Below are 26,365 nucleotides of genomic sequence, written 5' to 3'. Positions count from 1 at the left end.
ACATGTATACCTATTTAACAAATCTGCACATTCTGCACATGTATCCCAGAACCTAAAGTATAATTAAAAAATAAAGATAAAATTTCAGTTGCAAATTGAAATAAAATGGCAACAGTTCACAGTCTTTATTCTTAATTTAGTAGCAACACTTTCAGCCAAGAGTGTAACTGTGTCAGCATTAATCTACCCTGTATAGCAGGTGTCAATAAATGGTTGTTTAATTAATTAACCTGGTTTTGCCATGCCCAGGGAAAGTTCTCTGAGACACTGAGTTCCACACAACAAACAACCCTGTCTTGTTCTATGCTTCCAGACAAAAGCTTTCTGTTAAGGATGGGGACTTTGCCAAATTCAGAGCTCCCGTTAGTTTTCTTCCTGGTTTTATGAGCCCATGACCCATCCTGATTCTTTCTTGCCTGATGAGGTTTTCATAGACTATAGATTGGCTTACCTGACCAAGAAACTTGCAATTTTTACTCTGGCAGATATCCATACCAACCTAAGGGGCCTAAATCCATGCCAACCCTTGACGCCCTGATACTGGATTCTACATAAAAAGAGAGTTTGAACCCAGTATTTCTAAGATCCTGATGTTTCAAAAGCAATGCTACTTTATCTTATGGATCATTTATCACTTGCTCCTTCAGGCAGGTAAATATAATGAGGCTGAGGGAAGCCAAGGTCACGCTGCTCATCATACACCATCATGTCAACCTGCTGTGAAACTGTGCCATTTTCCTTCCATCACATCTGTCTTGTTCTCTTTGCCGAAAGCTGAGTTACTACATCTTGGCTGATTCAGAATTTTGTCTAGTTCTTTCCTTACATGTTCCCCATTGTCTCTTTGATACTATTTATACCTAAAATTCCTCTCTATTTGTTTAATGCAAATCAGAAATCTAAGGCAAGGGACAGCTGGTCACCAAAATACATTAAACTCCTATCACTCAGGAGGTGCTGGGCTATGTCCCCAGTGTCCATCCCTCTATGTTACCTACACAAAACTATATATTAAATATCTTGGATATATTTATGAATGATTACATGAGAAACAGAGATGATATATGTTCATATATTGTTGTGTTGGAGCTGATAATTGATAGAGCAGAGGTTGGACAAATATTAACATCTTTCTGGCCTCGGTCTTTGATTTGTTCACTATGTTACTATCTTCTCGCCTGAATTCTTCCAGTTTTCTGAAGACTTTATTATGTTTGATGCTGTTTATTACAACAGAGAAAGTCCTCTAGCTGGCAGAGCACCTTTTGCTTGAATATTTCTGGGAGTTCAGGGTGGAGAACTGTTAAGTGACTCTTGTGTTGTGGTCGCAGTGAGGTTGGAACACCTGCTCAGCATCAAAGTCCTCATTACCGAATTTTCTTTTTCTTTTTTGTATACAAATTTAAGTTTTAATTACGTTAGAATGATGAATTTAAACTTCTGTTTTTATTATTTGGTTTAATGATACTCTTAAATAGAAATTTTCACTTAGAGTTTATTTCACATCACCTGTATTTGCTTTTATTTCATTAAATGATTTCTATTTGAATTCAGCTATTTGGCATATGGAGTGAGTTAGGAATTCAAACTTTTAAAAAAAATTGTACATATTTACTTCTTAAATAATTATCCTCAAAATCTAAAGGCTTACAACCAGTACAGTACTCTTCTCAACAAGCTATATTTTAGGGTGGATAACTTCACAATCTTTTTGTGAATATTTATTTTATATTTAACAAATATAACTATACAAATATATATAACTACATATGCACATATAAAATGTAGTTATATTTTACTTTATAATAGGCTTGGGTACAGATATATACAAATATAGTATTTCATCTCTCCACCAAATGTATCACTTTACCAAAATATGGGTCTTACAAAATGAGAAAGGTAAAATAAACTTATACATAAAATTATAGTCATAATTTTACATTTAAGGTAGTTAACTAAAAATTTATTAGATATTCTATGTTCAATTATGATTTTTTTTCAAATCTTATAAGGAAGTTGGTTTCATAGTCTATTTCAGGAACCAACCCAAACAAATATAAAGTTTAGATAAATGGACCTCATTACTTGAAATGATACATTCTATCCTTTTAAAACAAAGTTGAATACTGTATATACGTTATCTCATCTCACTTAATAACATAAACAGACATAACAGAACACTTTAGTAAAATAACCTTTCCAATTCATCATCCAAAATGCAAACTAAAAGCATGTTTTTTTAGGGTTCACATATAAATTGATCTCAAAAAATGATTTTTTAATTTCTAATAATATCCTAATATATTATCCTTCACAAAATCTAGATGCTCTATAATACAGGCATAAGAATTATTTTCATCTTATGCTGACAAACTTTCAGAATTTTACATAAAGATATCTCAAACAATTGAACTAAATTTACCTATTTTCAAGACCTAAATTAAAATCAGAATAACTTCTGATCATCTGAAACTTTTTTCTTTGTTTCTCTTTATTAGAATTTTACTAGGAACTATAGAAAAGAAAAATACCTGCTATGTGACTAATATTTCATTTATACTTCATGTAATATGTGGAAATTTATTAAAACTAGTAAGCATCTAATTTCCAAGATGAGTTCTAAAAATGAAAGACAGCAAGGCTCTACTCCCCAAAAAATATTAAACAGATAAACCAAAATTTGCACCCTTTTTTGATGTCAGTTTTAACCCTAATAAAATAGATTCCATAATTTGCAGTGCCCTCAGTCAGGGCTTAAGTTTAAAAAACAGGTAAAATAAGTGAAAATATTTGTATGAATGTTTGCTCAAATAGTTTCTAAAAGAGAAAGCAAAATTATCACTGTATACAGAAATAAATGGTGTATTTGTCTACATACTTGCAATTTGAATGGGAAAAAAATCATACTACAAAGACTACCTTGAACATCCTTTAAATTGTTTTTTCTTCCTTTTCTTTTCCCTGCCCTGTGTTTTAAATTAACCAAGAGAAATAAAAGGAAGAACTGGAGGGAAGCCAGTGCATTGTGACAGGATGATTTTATTTTATGTATGAGTCTGAGTGAGATTTTAGAAAATGGATACTGTATTTCTTAAATGGGTCTGTGTTGGTCAAAGACCATTAGGCAACTTTGGAAGATTCCACAGGGACACCTGGGGCCAGACATTGCAATCCCAATGGACTGAGTCCACTGTTTGTCTTTCTGCATGGAGAATTAATAAATGTATCAATCTTCTACCAGCGGCCCTGAACTAGGGAACATAAAGGAAATAGAATAAGTGGGAAAAAAAATTGCACGTGTGCCTTTTCCTTCCCCCACCTCCTGATCTTCGCTTTTCTGTGTGTTGAACTTATTTTTCCTTCAGATTTTTTCACATTATTCTTTTTTTCCATGTTATTAGTTATGTCTCTTAGCATTTCTGGCTGCAGTGCACTTTGTCTGCCTTAAAATGATGTCTCCTAACCTGGACAGGGGCTATAATTTAATGAAGTTGGCCACCTTTGCATACCTTCTGCTCAGAAGATCAGTCGGTGGCCTTAAAGTGTCAGATTTCATTAAATGATTTTAGTTTCAAGGAGAAAAAAAAATTCAACGGAAAGTTAAGGAAACCAGTCAGGAAATACGCATGGTGCCAACAGCCTCAGAGCACAGGATTCCAAAAGTCATTTTAACATTTCTGAACTGATAAGCTAATTAATTATTAAAACAGAAACACTCCTAGGATACCTATGACCAAGGTTATAAATACACCCCTTTCAATTCCTCTTTCTTTTTCTTAACTGCAAAATGTTGCCTTTAAATTGCACCACGGTGATTCTAAGAAGTCAATTAGAAAGGTTTCAAATCACAGCAGAGTTAGAGGAGCTAAGAGGAAACATAAATTGCATTACCAAAAAAAGGGAGCCGGGAGCTTACAGGATTTTTAACATTTTACTTTTTGCTTTATATCAACTGGTCTAAAGCACAACTGAAGCAAAATTTAGAAACATTGTGATCGGTTTTCTCTTTATAGCAGTAGAACTTCCTCTCCACCCCTTTGCTTAAAACCACAATAGTTGGTTCATCATTCCTTTAAAAAACAGCTGGAGGGTAATGATAGTCACTACACAACAAATCAAGCATTTCTGTGAATTGCCTGCTTACTGACAAGAGTTTATTTGTATGGGTCTTTTTTTTTTTTTTTTTAAGAAGGAGCTCTGTCACCCAGGCTGGAGTGCAGTGGTGCCATCTCGCCTGACTGCAACCTCTGCCTTTTGGGTTCAAGCAGTTCTCCCACCTCAGCCTCCCAAGTAGCTGGGATTGAGAGGTGAAGCTGGCTGGGCTTCTGGGTCAGGCAGGGACTTGGAGAACTTTTCTGTCTAGCTAAAGGATTGTAAATGCACCAATGCACTCAGTGTCTAGCTAAAGGATTGTAAATGCACCAATCAACACTGGAAAAACGGAACAATCAGCACTCTGTAAAACAGACCAATGAGCATTCTGTAAAATGGACCAATCAGCTCCCTGTAAAATGGGCCAATCAGCAGGATGTGGTTGGGGCCAAATAAGGGAATAAAAGCTGGCCACCCGTGCTAGCAGCAACCTGTTTGGGTCCCCTTCCAGGCGGTGGGAGGTTTGTTCTTTCACTCTTCACAGTAAATCTTACTGCTGCTCACTCTGGGTCCCCACTAGCTTTATGAGCTGTAACACTGTCTGGGGCTTCACTCCTGAAGTCCGAGAGACCAGAACCCACCAGGAGGAACAAACCACTCTGGACACACCAGGTTTAAGAGCTGTAACACTCACTGTGAAGGTCTGTAGCTTCACTCCTGAAGTCAAGCAAGACCATGAATGCACTGGAAGAAAGATGCTCTGGACACATCTGAAGGAAGAAACTGGACATACCATCTTTAAGAGCTGTAACACTCACTGCAAGGGTCCCTGGCTTCATTCTTGAAGTCAGTGATACCAAGAACCCACCAGAAGGAACCAATTCCTGACACAGGATTACAGGTGCCCGCCACCATGCCTGGCTAATTTTTGTACGTGTTTAGGATGGGGTTTCACCATGTTGGCCATCCTGGTCTCAAACTCCTGACCTTGTGATCTGCCTGCCTTGGCCTCTCAAAGTGCTGGGATTACAGGCGTGAGCCACCGCGCCTGGCCGGGTTTGTCTTCTTAAAATTCCGCTTTGGGATTCTGTTTTTCTTAAGCAAATGCAGTGGTTAGTCATTTAGGTGAGAAAAGAGGTGCTAGATGGAGACAGAAAGGCAGAAGCAGAACAAATCCAAGAGCTGACTTGTGCTGCATCAGAAAATGTTTGTGTATTCTGTTGTCCTGAAAGGAGGGGAAAAGCAAACCAATTATCCATATTAGAACCTGGAGGTCAAGTTTATTGAAATGAGCAAGGGACTTTGAAGCACGTAACTAGTTGTATTAGTCTATTCTCCCATTGCTGTAAAGGCGTACTTCAGACAGGGTAGTTTATAAAGAAAAGAGGTTCAATTGACTCACAGTTTTGCAGGCTGTACAGGCAGCATGGCTGGGGAGGCTTCAGGAAATAATATGATTATGGCAGAAGGCAAAGGGGAAGCAACACATGGTGGGAGCTGGAGGAAGAAAGACAATGAAGGAACTCTTTTGCTGAGCGCAGGCTCCATGTGGCCCTGTGTCGCATGGTTTCTTTCTCCCCTGGTCTGTGAGTATATGTGACTAATACACTGCTGTTGATCTCACTTGTCCAGTGTGAAGTATTAGTATTTTGCCATTCCCATAACACTATGGAGAAATCCTTTCCCCACCAATGGAATGAATAGGAGGCAATTTTAAAATGAGGAATGACAACATAGTGTGTGAGGCAAGATACATGCAAGAATCAATAATATAATTAGGAGTGTCCAAGCAAGTGGTAAATTATGTGATACTAACTGAAAGTACCATGGAAGTTCAGAAATGTTTGTATGCATAAGTAATTTGTTTAGTAAACAAAATATTTAATGAAAAAAGTTTGAAGACTTTGAAATAGAAATAAAACAACCATGTCTCATGAGAACTCTATCATGAGACAGCATTAGGACGATGATGCTAAACCATTAGAAACTACCCCCATGATCCAATCATGATCCAGTCACCTCCCAGCAGGCGCCGCCTCCACTACTTAGGATCACAATTCAACATGAGATTTGGGTGGGGACACAGAACCAAACCATATCACTGATACTCTTCAGTTTTATGTTCTTGGCATCAGTATGATACAAGCATTTCTACCCACCCAATGTTTTTAAAGTTTATTATATAAAACAGCCTTTTATTACTAGTTTAGTTTTCTGTGTTTTAATTTTTTTTTTGGGGGGGGGAGTCTTTGTTGTTGTTTTTTAGAATTAAGTGATAAATGATGAGTCCTCCACGTATTGACAGCTAAAAAAGGATGGGACGTCATTTAGGGCAGGTTCCATACAGGAATATTTGTTTGTTTTGTTTTGTTAACAGGATTTAATACAAAGAATTATTCAGGTATGGGAGGATAGAAAAGGCAAAGGGGAAACACTGAGATGATACTGTCAGAAAAGATTATCAAAGTGAAATTGTACTAAACACTTGTTAAAATGGACAAGACAGACTTTATTCGGGTTATAGCAATAAAGGAGAGAGACTTCAGAACAGTACTGAATTCAACCTTCCCATTTTTTGTTTCTGCAGAAACCAGGAGGGTTTTTAATTTCTGGGATAAACTAGTGGAAATGTAGCTGGAAGGGGAAGTTGGTCAAGTAGTTAGAGCATCTGTGTTTGCTAATTGTAGTTTGTTCAGGTTAGCCTCCTACCCTCCCACAAAGAATGGGAAAAAGGGACATTTGTCTTCCTTAATGATTAGAGTTCAAAGGGGGTGGCTCCCAGGTCTTCGAGAAAGACATTTCTGGGTTGTAAAAGGGGCAGAGAAAGAATTTACCATTGCTAGTATTTTACTGTAAATACTCTAAGAAAAGAGAGGTCAGAAGGTTACGGTCATGATGTAATCTGTCTAAAATTTAGTGAAGGTGAGAGGAATGTGAAGTCCATCTTGGTCAAGATGCAGGAAGAAAGGGAAGAAGTTTTTGACATTTTCAAATACTAGAAGTTTGGAGGAGAGGACTGGGCAGCTGGGACCTACACAAGGTGAAGAGGACGTGTTTCAGCTCCATACCTCTGGAATTCATAGGAGAGAGCTCCTGAAAGTGAAAGCTTCTCAGAAGTCTAAGAAGGGGTGCTGTCTGGTGGATACCTCTGAGGGAACCTTCTGAGCAGGTTCTGGGAGTGCTAATGAAGGTAGAAACTAGACCCAGCAAGCTAGATGAAGCTGGGAACTGTGAGCACATGCTGCTGTTGGCATGAAGACCTGTTACGGGAGTGGTGCTTTTAACAACAGAGAGCAAACAGAACTCATGAGTCCCCAGGCTTCCAGTCTCCCCTTAGTGCCATCTACTGTGTTATATGTAGCAGACAGGCAGATGGCAAAGGAGAAATATGGTCTGCACAATATCAAAAGGCAGAATATTGAAAGGTAGACTTGGAGATGAGAAACAAGAACTTAGTATTTGGCTATTTACCAAGGTGGCAGATCATCTACACACTGAATCAAGACAGTAGAACCAGGATCTAAAAAGTAAATAGGGATTGGGAAAGCAAAATGTGTGTCCCAACCCCTGATTTCAGGTAGGGGCTACAAACAATATTAGGAAACTCTCCTCAAAAGGAATAGAGTTTGAATCCTCATTTGAATCTCAAAAGATAGGCATATCTGCCTGGGTCCAGTCAGGAGCCAAAAAGTACACTATGATAAAAAAAAAAAAAAATCGAACTCATTATTTTTATTTTATTTTATTATTATACTTTAGGTTTTAGGGTACTTGTGCATCATGTGCAGGTTTGTTACATATGTATCCATGTGCCACGTTGGTTTGCTGCACCCATTAACTCGTCATTTAGCATTAGGTATATCTCCTAATGCTGTCCCTCCCCTGTCCCCCCACCCCACAACAGTCCCCAGAGTGTGATGTTCCCCTTCCTGTGTCCATGAGTTCTCATTGTTCAATTCCCACCTATGAGTGAGAACATGCGGTGTTTGGTTTTTTGTCCTTGCGATAGTTTACTGAGAATGATGTTTTCCAGTTTCATCCATGTCCCTACAAAGGACATGAACTCATCATTTTTTATGGCAGCATAGTATTCCATGGTGTATATGTGCCACATTTTCTTAATCCAGTCTATCGTTGTTGGACATTTGGGTTGGTTCCAACTCTTTGCTATTGTGAATAGTGCCGCAATAAACATACGTGTGCATGGTGGGCATGTGTCTTTATAGCAGCATGATTTATAGTCCTTTGGGTATATACCCAGTAATGGGATGGCTGGGTCAAATGGTATTTCTAGTTCTAGATCCCTGAGGAATCGCCACGCTGACTTCCACAATGGTTGAACTAGTTTACAGTCCCACCAACAGTGGAAAAGTGTTCCTATTTCTCCACATCTTCTCCAGCACCTGTTGTTTCCTGACTTTTTAATGATGGCCATTGTAACTGGTGTGAGATGGTATCTCATTGTGGTTTTGATTTGCATTTCTCTGATGGCCAGTGATGATGAGCATTTTGTCATATGTTTTTTGGCTGCATAAATGTCTTCTTTTGAGAAGTGTCTGTTCATGTCCTTCGCCCACTTTTTGATGGGGTTGTTTATTTTTTTCTTGTAAATTTGTTTGAGTTCGTTGTAGATTCTGGATATTAGCCCTTTGTCAGATGAGTAGGTTGCAAAAATTTTCTCCCATTTTGTAGGTTGCCTGTTCACTCTGATGGTAGTTTCTTTTGCTGTGCAGAAGCTCTTTAGTTTAATTAGATCCCATTTGTCAATTTTGGCTTTTGTTGCCATTGCTTTTGGTGTTTTAGACATGAAGTCCTTGCCCACGCCTGTGTCCTGAATGGTATTGCCTAGGATTTCTTCTAGTGTTTTTATGGTTTTAGGTCTAACATGTAAGTCTTTAATCCATCTTGAATTAATTTTTGTATAAGGTGTAAGGAAGGGATCCAGTTTCAGCTTTCTACATATGGCTAGCCAGTTTTCCCAGCACCATTTATTAAATAGGGAATCCTTTCCCCATTTCTTGTTTTTGTCAGGTTTGTCAAAGATCAGATAGTTGTAGCTATGCGGCATCATTTCTGAGGGCTCTGTTCTGTTCCATTGATCTATGTCTCTGTTGTGGTACCAGTACCATGCTGTTTTGGTTACTGTAGCCTTGTAGTATAGTTTGAAGTCAGGTAGCGTGATGCCTCCAGCTTTGTTCTTTTGGCTTAGGATTGGCTTGGCGATGCTGGCTCTTTTTTGGTTCCATATGAACTTTAAAGTAGTTTTTTCCAATTCTGTGAAGAAAGTCATTGGTAGCTTGATGGGGATGGCATTGAATCTATAAATTACCTTGGGCAGTATGGCCATTTTCACAATATTGATTCTTCCAACCCATGATCATGGAATGTTCTTCCATTTGTTTGTATCCTCTTTTATTTCATTGAGCAGTGGTTTGTAGTCCTCTTTGAAGAAGTCCTTCATGTCCCTTGTAATTTGGATTCCTAGGTATTTGATTCTCTTTGAAGCAGTTGTGAATGGGAGTTCACTCATGATTTGGCTCTCTGTTTGTCTGTGATTGGTGTACAAGAATGCTTGTGATTTTTGTACATTGATTTTGTATCCTGAGACTTTGCTAAAGTTGCTAATCAGCTTAAGGAGATTTTGGGCTGAGACAATGGGGTTTTCTAGATATACAATCATGTCATCTGCAAACAGGGACAATTTGACTTCCTCTTTTCCTAATTGAATACCCTTTATTTCCTTCTCCTGCCTGATTGTCCTGGCCAGAACTTCCAACACTATGTTGAATAGGAGTGGTGAGAGAGGGCATCCCTGTCTTGTGCCAGTTTTCAAAGGGAATGCTTCCAGTTTTTGCCCATTCAGTATGATATTGGCTGTGGGTTTGTCATAGATAGCTTTTATTATTTTGAGATACGTCCCATCAATACCTAATTTATTGAGAGTTTTTAGCATGAAGGGTTGTTGAATTCTGTCAAAGGCCTTTTCTGCATCTATTGAGATAATCATGTGGTTTTTGTCTTTGGTTCTGTTTATATGCTGGATTACATTTATTGATTTGCGTATGTTGAACCAGCCTTGCATCCCAGGGATGAAGCCCACTTGATCATGGTGTATAAGCTTTTTGATGTGCTGCTGGATTCGGTTTGCCAGTATTTTATTGAGGATTTTGGCATCAATGTTCATCAAGGATATTGGTCTGAAATTCTCTTTTTTGGTTATGTCTCTGCCAGGCTTTGGTATCAGGACAATGCTGGCCTCATAAAATGTGTTAGGGAGGATTCCCTCTCTTTCTATCGATTGGAATAGTTTCAGAAGGAATGGTACCAGTTCCTCCTTGTACCTCTGGTAGAATTCGGCTGTGATTCCATCAGGTCCTGGACTCTTTTTGGTTGGTAAGCTATTGATTATTGCCACAATTTCAGAGCCTGTTATTAGTCTATTCAGAGATTCAACTTCTTCCTGGTTTAGTCTTGGGAGGATGTATTTGTCAAGGAATTTATCCATTTCTTCTAGATTTTCTAGTTTATTTGCATAGAGGTGTTTGTAGTATTCTCTGATGGTAGATTGTATTTCTGTGGGATCGGTGGTGATATCCCCTTTTTCATTTTTTATTGTGTCTATTTGATTCTTCTCTCCTTTCTTCTTTATTAGCCTTGCTAGCGGTCTATCAATTTTGTTGATCTTTTCAAAAAACCAGCTCCTGGATTCATTAATTTTTTGAAGGGTTTTTTGTGTCTCTATTTCCTTCAGTTCTGCTCTGATTTTAGTTATTTCTAGCCTTCTGCTAGCTTTTGAATGTGTTTGCTCTTGCTTTTCTAGTTCTTTTAATTGTGATGTTAGGGTGTCAATTTTGGATCTTTCCTGCTTTCTCTTGTGGGCATTTAGTGCTATAAATTTCCCTCTACACACTGCTTTGAATGTGTCCCAGAGATTCTGGTATGTTGTGTGTTTGTTCTCGTTGGTTTCAAAGAACATCTTTATTTCTGCCTTCATTTCATTATGTACCCAATAGTCATTCAGGAGCAGGTTGTTCAGTTTCCATGTAGTTGAGCGGTTTTGAGTGAGTTTCTTAATCCTGAGTTCTAGTTTGATTGCACTGTGGTCTGAGAGACAGTTTGTTATAATTTCTGTTCTTTTACATTTGCTGAGGAGAGCTTTACTTCCAGCTATGTGGTCCATTTTGGAATAGGTGTGGTGTGGTGCTGAAAAAAATGTATATTCTGTTGATTTGGGGTGGAGAGTTCTGTAGATGTCTATTAGGTCCACTTTGTGCAGAGCTGAGTTCAATTCCTGGATATCCTTGTTAACTTTCTGTCTCGTTGATCTGTCTAATGTTGACAGTGGGGTGTTAAAATCTCCCATTATTATTGTGTGGGAGTTTAGTTCCCTTTGTAGGTCACTGAGGACTTGCTTTATGAATCTGGGTGTTCCTGTGTTGGGTGCATATATATTTAGGATAGTTAGCTCTTCTTGTTGAATCGATCCCTTTACCATTATGTAATGGCCTTCTTTATCTCTTTCAATCTTTGTTGGTTTAAAGTCTATTTTATCAGAGACTAGGATTGCAACCCCTGCCTTTTTTTGTTTTCCCGAACTCATTATTTTTTTAAAATGGCTTTGTGTATAGTAGCCTTTCTTTAAAATTTGGGCAAGTAGACAATGGAAATTAGAAAAGTGGGCTTTAAAGTGCTTCTAAATGCTTTTTATAACTCAAACCTAAAATTGACTTCTGGAAGCAGAAGGCAGAGATTGGGGCTGATAATCATCTACAGTCTTTTACATTTCACCCCATGGGAGACACTGACAGTATGTTTAGTGATAATGTTTTCTGTGTTGAGATATTTAAATTTTATTTTCTATATATTCAAATGCGGCAGTGTTTATAAATAATTCACAATGAAATATGCCCTTTTTAATGTAGAGTTTCATGTTTTTTCGTCTTGTTTTCCATTTATCCTGGAAAATTATTTTAGCACGGATGGATAAATGATATTTGCAGTAGTTAATTTTTTGAGCACTTACCATGCATGAGCCACAAAATGTTATAATAACACTTTGTATGAATTGACTCATTTAGTTCTCATATCACCTAACTACCTATGGGGTCAGTACTATCTCTCTAATGTATAGACAAGGAAAACTAGAACAAGTAACATGAAGTAGTAATTTGCGTAAGATCCCACAATAAATCTAAGTCTAGCGAGTGTGTATGTTTGACATGCTACTACCTCTAATCATGAATATGTATTAACACATTTCCATGCATCTGGCTCAATATTAAGCTTTTGTATAAATCATCTTATATATTCTTCACAGAATTCCTACATGGCAGAAACCATTATCTCTCTTATGAAAATGAGGAAATTAAGACCAAGAAAGATAAGTCATATGGTTAATAAACAGTGAAGGAAATATATGAGCCTGGAGAAACTGCCTCTAGAATCCAACCCATTGATCAACCTGCTATACCAAAATAAACAGCCAAAGAAAAATCTAATGGAATCTTTCAGAAATATTATCTGTCAGTTAAGCAAGAAAAAGAATAGCCATCATTTCTGTTTTGGTTTTAGGAATGGAACAACACACACTGGGTCTTAGAGTGGAGGGTGGGAGGAAGGAGAGGGTCAGGAAAAATAACTATTGGGTACTAGGTTTAATACCTGGGTGATGAAGTAATCTGTACAATAAACCCCCATGACACAAGTTTACCCATGTAACAAATCTCTTTACGTACCCCTGAACTTAAGAAAAGAAAATTCTTATGTTTAGAGTGAATAACACTCTTGCCTGTAGAAGTAACATTTATACAGTAGTAAATCAGTGTTGCTTCATTTAAAAATAATCTAAAGGAAATTGGAGCAAAGGGGAAAACAAACTAAAAAGGGTATTGATTATCTGCAGAGGATACTGAGATCTGTATTATTCTTGTCAACAGTAAACAAGCCTGGTACTTCTCAATCAGTCTCTTCTTATGCCCAGCACAAAAGAAAATTTCAAGTGGAATTATGTAGTGTATTGAATTAGTCATCAGATAAACTATAGCTCTGGAATTACAGTCTCCCACCCCTCATCTTCAATTTTGCTTTCTATGGTTTCAGTTACTTGTGATCAACCATAGTCAAAAAACATTACATAGAAAATTCCAGTAGTAAGCAATTCATATGTTTTAAATTGTGCGCCATTCTCAAGAGTGTGATGAACTCTCATGCCACACCACTCTGTCCTGCCCAGGATGTAAATCATCCCCTTGTCCTGCATATCCATGTTGTATGGGCCATCTTCAAGTTAGTCACTTAATTGTGTCTTGTTTATCAGATCAAAATAAACATGTATACAGATGTGCCTTGACTTATGATGGGGTTATGTCCAGATAAATCCATTATACACTGAAATTATTAAGTAAAAATGCATTTAATATACCTAAACTACCAAACATCATAGATCAATCTTGCCTACCTTAAATGTGCTCAGAACACTTACATTAGCCGAGTTAGGCAAAATCATCTAGTGCAAAGCATACTTTATAATAAAATCTTGACTGTCTCATAATTCATTGAATATTGTACTGAAAGAGAAAAACAGAATGATTTGCACCATAGTAAAGTGGAAAAATCATTAAGTGGAACCATCATAAGTTAGGGACTCTCTGTATGTAAAGTTCGGTATTATCTGCAGTTTCATGCATCCACTGGGGGTTTTGGATAAAGGGGGAACCACTGCCTGTAGAGAAGTTGGATCTTCATGACCTAGCAAAAAAGACATTTAAGAAAAGACCAGAAGCTTTGTGGGAATAACTGATGAAGCAGTAAGAGAGGTATGACGAAGAGACTCTAGAATCTTTATTCACAAGCCCCAGAAAGGATCAGAGATGTTAAGGCAATTTCCCTGATTCTGGCCCATTCTCTTCTAGAGCATCCTTCCCGTAGGCTGTGCTTTCTGCAGGCTTTCCAATACCCAAGGAAGTCATCTTTTCTTTCTCTTTTGGCCTCTTGGAGATTTAATATTCATCTGCTGAGGCACATTGAGGTGATTTGCCAAATAACTCCTTTTGGCAAAAGAAATGTGCTGGGTCATTATTCTTTACTTCGAATGAGCCAGACTGTCTGTCTATACTGTGGGAATATGCCAGATAATTACTTTAACCATGTCTTTCCCTTTAGCTGTGTATACATGGTCCTCATATTCTAGAAAAACTTGGTTAAACCTCATATTGAATAATTACTGGCAAGTAGCCATGTGCTCAGAGTAATTTAATGTTCATCTTTGGTTTCTACAGGGTGCTAGTGACAAACGCTGGTTTTGTTTATGCATACATTAGAAGGATTTTCTTTTCATAATTCAAAGGAAATCTGCAAAACATGAAAGAAAAACAAGTACTTGATTTTTTAAAAAGCGTTTTTGATTCTCAGTTTTCCTCAGGAATCACAGACACAGCGCTGAGAAAAAGCTGATGTAGTTTAACTTTTAAAAACAGAAAGTCTCTATAAAAGGGTACCACATGTTCTCACTGCCTTGCAAGTTAAGCAATTGTTATTACATTTAAATCATATCTGACATAATGTTGCTTTCCCTTTTGAAAGCGAGGACCAATGTGGCTGCATTTTATTACAAAAGGTAAACAGTTTGAATTCCCATGAATCACTGTACCTTGTAGTCCTATCATAATTGAAAACGCTTTGGAGCAGGAGGCAGGAGCTAGAGATCCAAATTCTGACCATGTTATTTATTAGTCTTAGAACCAGAAGCAAGAAATTTAACATCCCTCTTCCTTCCCTTGTGAAAATGGAAATAATATCATCCTAATATTGCAAAGCATGTTTATGAAGCATAAATTAAATCATATACAAAGTTATGTTATAAACTGTAGAGCAGAAACCTAAAGGACAGAAAAGATATTTTAACTAGTTTAAGATTTGTACACTTTTTAAGAGCCAAAAAAACCCTCTAGGAATTCCAGAGAGAAGATAGAGAAACATGAACAGAACACAAATTTGCAATACGTACTCCAAACTTTGAAAATGCTGATACATTTGGACCCAGAATTTTTCTTCTGGGAACTCTCATAAGACTACCATGATGAATACTATCTTAATAAATATAGTAAAATATCCTAATATCTAAATGTCCAATATTAGGAGAATGGTTAAGTAAATTATGATATAATTATATGGTGTCTCTTACACAGGAGTAATATTTACATAATTATATAAATGAAATAGGAAATTCTTTGTCAAAATGTTTAGCCAATATTTAGGAGCCAGCAATAATATCTATCATCATGATATAAACTATGAATAAATTATCAGATAAAATTCCACAGTTGCCTCTGAATGTTGGGATTATGGGAATATTTGTCACGTTGTCTTTCTTAAGGGTTTGCAGGTTTTCTACAATAACCTTCATGACCAAACACAAGGAAATTAAATACATACATACATACATACAGTAAAATGGGATGGCCATTTTATCTGGGGTCAATAGTGAGCTCTGTGGTCACAATGATCTCATGAAATTTCGAGACATTTCAGTAATGAATACTCCTCACTTTTGATAAATCAGTTATCATTGGTGCTTTCTGGAAGTTTCGTATTATCCATTATTTGGATGCAAGATTTTTTATTCTTCACAGTATCAGAAGAAGCATGATTTCCTACCAGAGCATTAACAATAGATATTTGGAAATCTCTGCTCTTATTTTAAACACTATTCTGCAATAAACTACTTGGAAAAATGGGCAGATCAGAATCTTCTAACATAATGTTGACATTATTTAATAGCTACTTTGGTTACTGATATAAGCTTTGTAAGAGTGATTAGAAGTACAAAACTTACATTAAGACATCTTTGTATCTCAGTTTATGAAGAAAGCCAAACTGAAGTTTATGACAATGTGTTTTATTTTCAGTTACATGTAAGATTATTGATTTATTACCTAAATATACTAGACAAATTACATATTCTATTTTTTGGAGGGGTTACTGAGACAACATTTCGTCTCTTTTCTGTTATGCTTGAAAAACCTCTTCAGGGAAAATGTATTGTAGCCACGGTTATAGAAACCTGTTAATGTGGATCTATGGGGACTTGTTCATCAATGTCATCTATGCATTGAAGTCGTCTTAATTTTTTTAGAGGTGAGTTGAAAATCTATTCAGGTACATTTTCTGGTTAAGAACAACAACAAAGAAAACACTTGATCTTCCCAGCACTGTTTCCTCTTCCCAGAACCCACTGGAAGACTACATTTCTTAGCCTCCCAGCCTTCCTTGTATTTTTGTTAGAACAATTCTCCTAGCAGGTAAAATGCGGACCGAAGTGATGTTAATCCTATTGGGCAACATGTAAAAACCATTCTTCAGAATCTTTCAGACTCCTCTTCCTCTTCCATAGTGTCCATGAAAACCAAGACTTCCATCTGGCCCAGCAGCAACATGGTCTTGGAAGCAATCCACTAGGAAAGCTTCCAGATTGGCATTGAAAGAAATTCTTACTGTGTTGACCCATTAAGAGTCAGCATTTTTTTATCTTTCAGCATAGTAAACTATCTAATCCTGACACCTATACGCACTTTATTTTATAAGTTGATATTAACTCTATTATCAACTAATTTGATAGTCAAAGAATGTGGATTTGCCTTTATTTGGGAATAGTTTCCCCTCTTTCATATCCCAGCCAGAAAATATAATCTCATTCAAGAATGTTTTGTCAAATGGTCAATTAAAAATAATACCATTGATAAAAATAAACTTAAATATGAGTCTATCGATGATTACCTATAATGCATAGACTGCTTCAATTTCACCAAGTACTTAAAATTTTATCTCTCTTTTTTTTTTTTTTTTTGAGATGGATTCTCACTCTGTCGCCAGGCTGGAGTGCAGTGGCACGATCTTCGCTCACTACAACCTCTGCCTCCCTGGTTCAAGTGATTCTCCTGCCCCAGCCTCCCAAGTAGCTGGGATTACAGGCACGTGCCACCACGCGCAGCGAATTTCTGTATTTTTAGTAGAGACGGGGTTTCACCATGTTGGCCAGGGTGGTCTCAATCTCTTGAGCTCATGATCCGCCCGTCTTGGCCTCCCAAAGTGCTAGTATTACAGGCGTGAGCCACCGTGCCCGGCCCAAAATTTTATCTTTGAATTATGTTAGTCTAGGGGAAGTCTATATTCTTCCACCCAATAATTTTGGCTCCTCATAGACTTGCTTTTACTGAGCTGAGCATTGAATGTACACTTCTTTGCTTTTCTGAGGAATATTAGAAAAATACAGCCCTCTGTTGTATGGGAAAGACAGGGTCCACTATACTGTGATTTACTGTAGTGTATCATCTGTAACTATACAGCAGTGGCTTTCTTAGTGCCATTCTGCAGTATTTCTAATTTTGTTGTTCCAAAATCTGTACTCCTCTTAGAAGTTTATTTTTAAATAATGGACACTATGACCCTATTTAAGTCTTTGTTTTGATTGGTGGGATTCTCATAGCCATATTTGTAATCAACCACTAGATGTAAAAGCTGATTTGACATTTTTCTTTCCTGTGAACTTTGTCCTTTATTTTACTTTATTTTTCTATTTGTATTTCCCCATATCCATAACTGTTCATATATTTTAATTTATTTTTGTTTGTTTTTTATATATATTTTTCTCTAGGCCCTCTAATAGTTATTTTGTTTTGGTGACAGTGCTAGTTTTAGTTTTCATAACCTAGATAATTGAAGAAGGGTAAAGTTTGAGACACAAAAATTAGTCATAATATATAGTGAATTACATATATATAAATATAATGAAATTCAGTCTACAAAACACTAGACAAGCTTGGTGGTGGTTGGGAGCATGGTAGTGAGTCTTCCTAAATTATTTAATTACATATTTATTTATACATTTGATTTTTGATCATGAAAATTAAAAATTTAACAACAAATTTCTAAAGGAAATGCTCTATTTAATTCTTGATCCAATTGAAATACTGTGCAAAGTTAATATAATAATTAGATAGAGTATATCTGGAATAGCAAACAGCTCTAGAGGAATAATCTTGTTTAAAGAAAAGAAAAAGTAGAATACTTCATAATCTGTTAAAACACAGATTATAACCAAATTTGTTATATTATGGATTTAAAAACCACATGCTTCACAAATATAGCTCATTCCATCAAAACACATAATGCTTCCAATACATCATTGATAAAACAATAAAATTACTTCTGTCCTCTCTTGGAGTAAAGAATGCCGAATTTTGCATATTTGTATGAAAAAATAAAAAGGAAATCAAAATGAGAATTCACTGTTTTACTTTCTACTCCTAGAAGGTAACAGGCTGAGAACAAACAATGTCACTTGTTATTATTTTCAAAAACACTATACAAAAAAAGCATAGAACTCCAGATGTCCACCTTATAAAATATACTATCATTCATAGCATGGTCAACACTGTCCCTTGAAAAAAATAACATTAATGTCAAAACATCAAAACCACCATCAAAATGCTAAAACCTATAGCCATTGATTCTAAGTTCTACAATTTCTCCACCTGAAGTTTCATTATTTTCAAATATTTCCATCTTTCTTCAATGGAAAAATTAAGGCAATATCTTTCAATTAAAAAAAGCTTATTGACTACAATGAAAGCATAACTAAGGCATTTGATGTTTTTTTTTCTCTCTGCCACCAGTCTCCTGAACTTATTATAATATGAACTAAATATCATCTCTCTTTAATAAGCATCTGCATATGTTGAACCCATTTTGTATGTTTTGGTGGGAGGGAGATAATGGGGGAAAAAGTGAGACAGATTCCCAAGATACAATTTCCTCTAATTTGGGCTATGTCTCTATTACTTTTTATAAATAAATACAGTTAAAAATGCAATGAGACCAGGCGCAGTGGCTCACGCCTGTAATCCCACTATTTTGGGAGGCTGAGGCCGGTGGGTCACCTGAAGTCAGGAGTTTGAGACCAGCCTAGGCAACATGGTGAAACCCTATGTCTACTAAAAATACAAAAATACAAAAAATTGGCTGGGCGTGGTGGTGCCTGTAATCCCAGCTACTCAGGAGGCTGAGGAAGGAAAATCACTTGAACCCGGGAGGAGGAGGTTGCCGTGAGTCAAGATTGTGCCATTGCAATCCAGCCTGGGCAACAAGAGAAAAACTCTGTCTCAAAAAAAAAAAAAAAAAAAAAAAAAAAAATTTGCAGTGACACTTTTGTATTAGCTAATCAAATACAAAATTAGATTGAAAATGCTTTGGGTTTATAAGACATCAGTTATCTCTCTTGTTGTTATTTCCTAAATGTAATGTGTCTACTTTTCTCAGATTTCTTTCAAAATATTTTTCTTATCTATGATTTTCTGCATTTGACTATGCTACATGTAGGAATGATGGGTTTTTATTTGTTGGTTTTGGTTTTGTATTTATCGTGTTTGGGATTCCCTGAGCTTCTGAGATGTGCACTGATTTCAATCACTACATATAGAAAGATTTTCACAAGTATGTCTTCAAATACTTCCTTGCCCATGCTCTCTCGCTTCAGGGACACCAGTTATGTGTTTAGATTATTTGACATGGTCCTAACATGTCTATGATGCTCTGTTTAGCTATTTTTTCTTTGTCTCAAAGTTTTAATGCGAGTAACATGTATTAAATTGTCTTCAAGTTTACTGTTTAAAATCATTTGATAAATTTTTAATTTCACATATTGCATTTTTTCTTCTAGAATTTCAATTCGGTCATTTTTTAGGGCTTTTACCATTTGGTAAATTATTTGCCTCTTAGTTATTTGACATATTTAGCTTTGTTTAAGTCCTGTCTATTAATTAAAACATCCAGTTCATCTTTGTGTCTGCCTGTATTTGCTGGTTTTCTTTTTTTTTCATTTTTGGGTCCTTTTAACCTCTTTTTGTATGTCTTTTGATTTCTGTTTATATGCAGGACATTTTGAAAAAAAATATAGAATAGACTAAACTAGACAACATGTTTTGTTTTCTTTCTTCCAGAGTTTCCATATCTTTTTCCCTTTCAGGCAGCTGGGGTGAGGGATTGATCATTTAGATTTCACCATGAGTAGAGCTAGACTAGCATTGGGTCATTTAACTAGCATAAAGTTTAAATTGCAATTAAAGAGATCTATATTTCTCCTTCTTCTCAGTCCATAACACCCTGTATTGTAGCAAAGGGGGTTGAGCATTTTGATCCTACCAAGATTTGAACTGGCAGACAGCTGAGTTGCAGCGTGAATTTCAGTTTGCCTCTTTATTCAACTCTATCAGTGCCCGGGCTCAGGCACTATGTGAGACTATACTGTTTTCCTCTGCTCTCTTATTCTTCCCATTGATATATACTCAGCAAAATCCTCATGAGAGATAATTGTCAGATGAGAGATTTATGTTTGCTTTTGGAGATCTTTTAAATTCCAATCCATCATGTCAACCCATACAGTGCTTAAATTTCAGCTGGTTTCTCATGGTCTCATGGACTATTTTCTGATTATCAGGCCTGCCTCTCCCTCTGCTGCTCATGCTAAGACTAAAATATTGCTCCAAGTACAAAAGAAGCCCCTGCTTTTTGCTTACTTATGAAAGACTCCTCATCCACTTTTGTAATTTAGTTATTTCAGGCTTCTTTGCATCTACCGTTCTTTGATGATTTGAAAGAAAAGTATGACTGTTAGTTAGTCTGGTATTGTGATAGAAGTAACTGTCTCTAACAAACTTCTACTGTAAGTGGAACTTTCACCATAATTAAGGATTTAAAATTTCACTCTGTTGCCTTTTAGTATAGTGAATTTCCCATGTTTCTCCCCAATTATATCATATATACCCTGAAGCCATTCATTCATCTATTCATTCATTTGATCATTAGCTTATTCTTTCATTTGTTCTGTCCCATAAAAAATTACCCCTGGCATACTCACTAAACTTTAGAGGAATTACACAGTTCCAGCAAACGTATCTCCAACCATAAAGTGTTTACAGTGTTATTTGGGCCAGGGATGAGCAATTGATGAAAACAAAATAATTCTATCTCTAAGAATTTATAATTGAAACAGAAATTGATTCATTTTCTGAATCTATTTTTGAAGAGATTTTGAATATGTGCACTTTGCAGCTGTGAGCAAACATCTCCCACATTTGCAGTAGAAATATTATTTAAAAACAGACAAGAATCTTCTGGTCTTCTAATAAAGAACAATGAAGCAAATGCACAAAGGGAATTTTAGTTAAAGAAATCATGGACTTCAATGACATGATTCTAGGTCTTCCTGAGAGCCAGTCATATCAAATATCTTTGTGTTTTTAGATGAATCCATCATTTTTTCTTCTTCATCTTCTTCATATATTGGCTGACTTTCATTTATTGAAGACTTGAAGTTAATGAATACTTTTTAATACAGATTAATAAGACATATATACAAATAAACAATTTAGTAGGAAGTGGAAATGGATGAAGAAAACAAGAGGGAGGTGGGGGGCGGAGAGAGAGAGAGAGGTTCCATCTAGATATTTGTGAATATAGGTATATAATTATTTATACTTAGGTAATGGCTAATTGATCTCTCATAAACATTCACAAAATAGAACCGTGGTTCCCATCCACAAAATATACTCCTCCTCTGGCAGTTATGGGAACTGTCATTCATCTGGTTGTTCAGGCGAAACAATCAACATAATTATCAACATAATTCTGATTAAGTCTATTTTTGTCATTCCCACATGTAATACACCAACAAGCCATGTGGGCTCTATCCCCAAAGCCTAGCTTAAACCTAATCACCTCTTACTAACTCTTTGGCTATCATCCTAAATTCACGCTGCCATCATCTCTGTCTGGACTCTTACCATATTTTAATATTTCTCCCAACCATTCTATTCTGTACACAGCAATGAACATGGTCTTTTAAGAATGTTAATCAGATTGCTTAAGTCTCTTGCTAAAGCTTTTCATTTATACTTGCAATAAAAAGGAAATTCCTTAGTGTGGCCTTCAAGATTTTATATCAGATATTTCCCTTGACTCTTTCTCTCCTTAACTGTGGTTACAGCTACACTGACCTTCTGACTGGTTATCCACCATATCAAGTTTGTTCCTGTCTTACAAGCTTTATACATGTTTCTCTTTCTGCCTAGCAAGCTCTTCCCTCCTCAGTCTCAGTCCTTACCCTGCTATGATTGTTAATATTGAGTGTCAACTTGATTGGATCGAAGGATGCAAAGTATTGTTCCTGGATGTGCTTGTGAAGGTATAGCCAAAGGAGATTAACATTTGAGTCAGTGGACTGGGAGAGGCAGACCCAGCCTCAACTTGGATGGGCACCATCTAATCAGCTGCCAGGATGGCTAAGAATAAAGCAGGCAGAAGAAGGTAGAAAGAGCAGACCTGCTGAGTCTTGCAGGCTTCATCTTTCTCGAATGCAGGATGCTTCCTGCCCTCAAACATTGAACTCCAAGTTCTTCAGCTTTTAGACTCTTGGACTTAGACCAGTGGCTTTCCAGGAGCTCTTGGACCTTCGGCCACAGACTGAAGCTGCACTGTCAGCTCCCCTACTTTTGAGCTTTTGGGACTCGGACTGGCTTTCTTGCCCCTCAGCTTGCAGACAGCCTATTGTGGGACTTCACCTTGTGATCGCGTGAGTCAATTCTCCTTATAAACCCCCTTCATATATACATATGTCTTATTGGTTTGGTCCCTTTAGAGAACCCTGACTTACTACATCTACTTAGCCCTCCTTTACAATTTAGCCCTCTGCATAATTCTCTTTCAGAGCAGCCATTCCTGACAGTCATTCTAGACCAGAAATTCTCATCTCTTCTGCTTTGTTTTCTTCTGATTTATTCCTGTGCTTTATTGTCTTCATTGCATTCTATCTGAAATTACAGTGTGTATTTGTCTATTTGATTATTGTGTATCTCCTTTACTAGAAGGCAAACTCCTTAAGAGCAGGGACCTTGAGCATCTTCCTTCTTTGTTCTCAAGCTGGAACACGGTTTAGTACATTGTAGAGCTTAGTGAATTTCGGATTGAGTGAATGAAGGTATTTTATGTAGGCAGGAAAACCAAGCAAAGGCATGAAGGTAAAACAATGTGGGTTGTATGCAGACGGTGGCAAATAGTTTTTCTCAGTTTGAGAAAAGGCTATGTGGAGAAAAAGAATGGCAAAGTAAATCGCAAAGGGAGCTTATGGCCACGTGGCAGATCAAGGTGAAGGCAACAGCAATAGCTCATCAAAATTCAGATGAGGAACCCCTTGTTCAATCACATATTGCTTTATATAGCTATGATGCAATATTAAGGGAAACTATGATATTAATGCACTGCCTAAATCATTGAGAATAACATCAAGGAGGACTTATTTTAGAATAATGTAATTCTGAGATGCCAAGTCAGTTTTCCATGAAATGTCCCAACAGCTTCATAAAAAATTCCGGGCTAAGGAAATGACATGTCCATGTTTAATATGGACAAAATAGATAAATATGTACATGATATTTTAATATAAAGTGAGTTCATAAATACAATGTCTTTGGGGGTAACTGCTTAGTTCATGTAAAGAACTTCAACCAGAATGTTAATAATGTACTTCATCTCCAGGAAAACAAGCATATACTGTATCACATAACTTCAAGTATCCATAGTAACGTGAGTCATGTTGATTAGATATAATAATTATCATTTCTCAAGAAGATTATAGCACGATAATTGTTTTATACCAGATTTTTCTTGTTGCCAGTTAAGCAACTTAATGTAAGAAAAATTGGGAAAACACCACTGACTTTGAGACAGGAAACAGCAATTACTTCAATATGTATTCTAGTACGGAAAGCATCTCTATTTAAAATTACCAGCTTTAATTTAGGGTCACAATTAATCTGAAATAATTCTTAACAATAACAAACAGTCCAACTCTCTGAGCAAGTTGTACAAAAGAACCAGGAACATTTAGATTCTTGTTCTAATCACAATCAATGTGAACCTGCTGTGTCTGTTAAGAAATGTGGACCATTCAAATAAACAGTATAAATTCTACTGTGGAGTTGCTTCCAACATAGATGTAATTGGTAAGGTCAAACTGGATGGTCCATTGACTTTAGATGGTCAGATAGGTGTCCCAGAAATTTAAAAAATACTTTGTAAAACAACAGTCAAAATTCCTTAGGCTGAGTGTGAACCAATTAATGGAGTAAGCACTTGTAGCAAAAAAGTGGTACAGAGCACAGCTCCAAAAATACTATAATCCAAAAAGGAAGTTCATACTAAGTTTCCAAGAATGTTTAATTTTTTTTAAATTTCTACTTGTTGGTACATAGTAGATTATATATTTATGGAGCACATGAGATGTTTTGATACAGGCCTCCAGTGCATAACAATCACATCATCGAGAATGGAATATCCATTCCCTTGTGCATCTATCCTTTGTGTTACAAATAATTCAATTACACTCTTTAAGTTACTTTAAAATGGGCAATTGTTATTGACTATAGTTATCCTGCTGTGCTATCAAATAGTAAGTCTTATTTATTCTTTCTGTGTTTTTTGTACCCGTTAACTGTCCCCACCTTCCTCTAACACCACACTATGCTTCCAAACCTCTGGTAACTATCCTTCTACCTATGTTCATGAGTTCAATTGTTTTGATTTTTAGATCTCACAAATTAGTAAGAACATGCAATGTTTGTCTTTCTGTGCCTGGTTTATTTCACTTAACACAATGACCTCCTCTTTCATGCATGTTGTTGCAAATGACAGGACCTCATTCATTTTTATTTCTGAATAGTACTCCAGTATGTCTATGTACCACATTTTCTTTATCCATTCATCTGTTGATGAACACATATGTTGCTTCCAAACCTTAGGTATGGTGAACAGTGCTGCAACAAACATAGGAGTGCAGATATCTCTTTCTTTGATGTACTAATTTCTTTTGGGTATGTACCCAGCAGTGGGATTGCTGGATCATATGGAGCTCTAGTTTTAGGTTTTTTTTGTTTTTTTTTTTTTTGAGGAACCTCCAAACTGTTCTCCAAAGTGGTTGCACTAATTTACATTCCCACCTGCATTGTATGAGGATTACCTTTTTTCCACATCCTTGCCAGCATTTGCTCTTGCCTGTCTTTTAGATGTAAGCCATTTTAATTGGAGTAAGATGATATTTCATTGCAGTTTTGATTTGCTTTTATTTCTCTGATGATCAGTGATGTTGGTCACCTTTTCACATGTCTGTTTACCGTATGTTTGCCAGAGTATTTTCCTACTGAGTTGTTCGAGTTCCTGATATATTTTGGCTGTGTCCCCACCCAAATCTCATCTTGAATTGTAGTTCCCATAATCCCCATGTGTTGTGGGAGGGACCTGGTGGGAGGTAATTGAATCATGGGGGTGGTTACCCCCATGGTACTGTTCTTATGAGTGAGTTCTCACAAGTCCTGATGGTTTTATGAGGGGCTTTTCCCCATTTTGCTAGGCACTTTTCCTTCCTGCCGCCATATGAAGAAGGACAAAATTTAGCCGGGTGTGGTGGCGGGTGCCCGTAATCCCAGTTACTCGGGAGGCTGAGGCATGAGAATCACTTGAACCAAGGAGGCAGGGGCTGCAGTGAGCTAAGATCGTGCCACTGCACTCCAGCCGGGGCGACAGAGTGAGACTCTGTTTAAAAAAAAACAAACAAAAAAAAAGAAAGATGTTTACCTCAGGAGACAGTCTAAGCTCATCCCTAGGTACCCTAAGGATGTAATTCTCTGAAACGAAACTCACATAAGATCATTTCAAATTCAAAAGACACTGGCTCCTCTTCTCAAGTGGAGAAGGGGAACCAGGTATATGCATTTGGCTGTAACTGGGCAGAGAAGCTGAGGCTACCTCTCAATTGAAGCTGTGCTACTTCATATAGAGAGCAAATGCCAAACATTCTCTTCAGGAATGTATAGCACAGAGAGACATCTGAGATAAGCGCAGAGACTGTGTTTGCTCATCAAGGGAGAACCTGAGTATCAAAGACCATAGTATCCAGGGCACCGGATTAAAATAGATCTACTCTCAATACAGTTGACTACAGCCAAGAGCAGGATTTTGTGTCCTTAGTGATTTGAGTGACAAAAAATTTCCAAGTGAGATTTCAGAAACATAGTTGGGTAGGTAAAGGTCAACATTTGAATTTATGAAGCGTAGACATTCCAGTGACCCAATTTTTATGTCTAATATGCAGAGCACTCTCTTCTTAGTATCAAAGTACCAGGAAATTGAATGATAATTGGAAGATTATAAGCTAAACATAGACGCG

General features: G+C 36.8%; 1 long non-coding RNA gene across 1 annotated transcript in view; it reads left to right on the top strand.

The window, feature by feature from the left end:
• Positions 1-26,365, top strand: part of LOC134732321 (uncharacterized) — a 326,687-nt gene that overhangs the window by 124,212 nt on the left and 176,110 nt on the right. The window lies entirely within an intron of this gene.

The sequence above is a fragment of the Symphalangus syndactylus genome, chromosome 14, assembly GCF_028878055.3.
Source record: "Symphalangus syndactylus isolate Jambi chromosome 14, NHGRI_mSymSyn1-v2.1_pri, whole genome shotgun sequence".
In the NCBI taxonomy this organism is placed as follows: Eukaryota; Metazoa; Chordata; class Mammalia; order Primates; family Hylobatidae; genus Symphalangus; species Symphalangus syndactylus.
The sequence above is the reverse complement of the archived record's forward strand: the minus strand, read 5'-3'. Positions and strand labels throughout refer to the sequence as shown.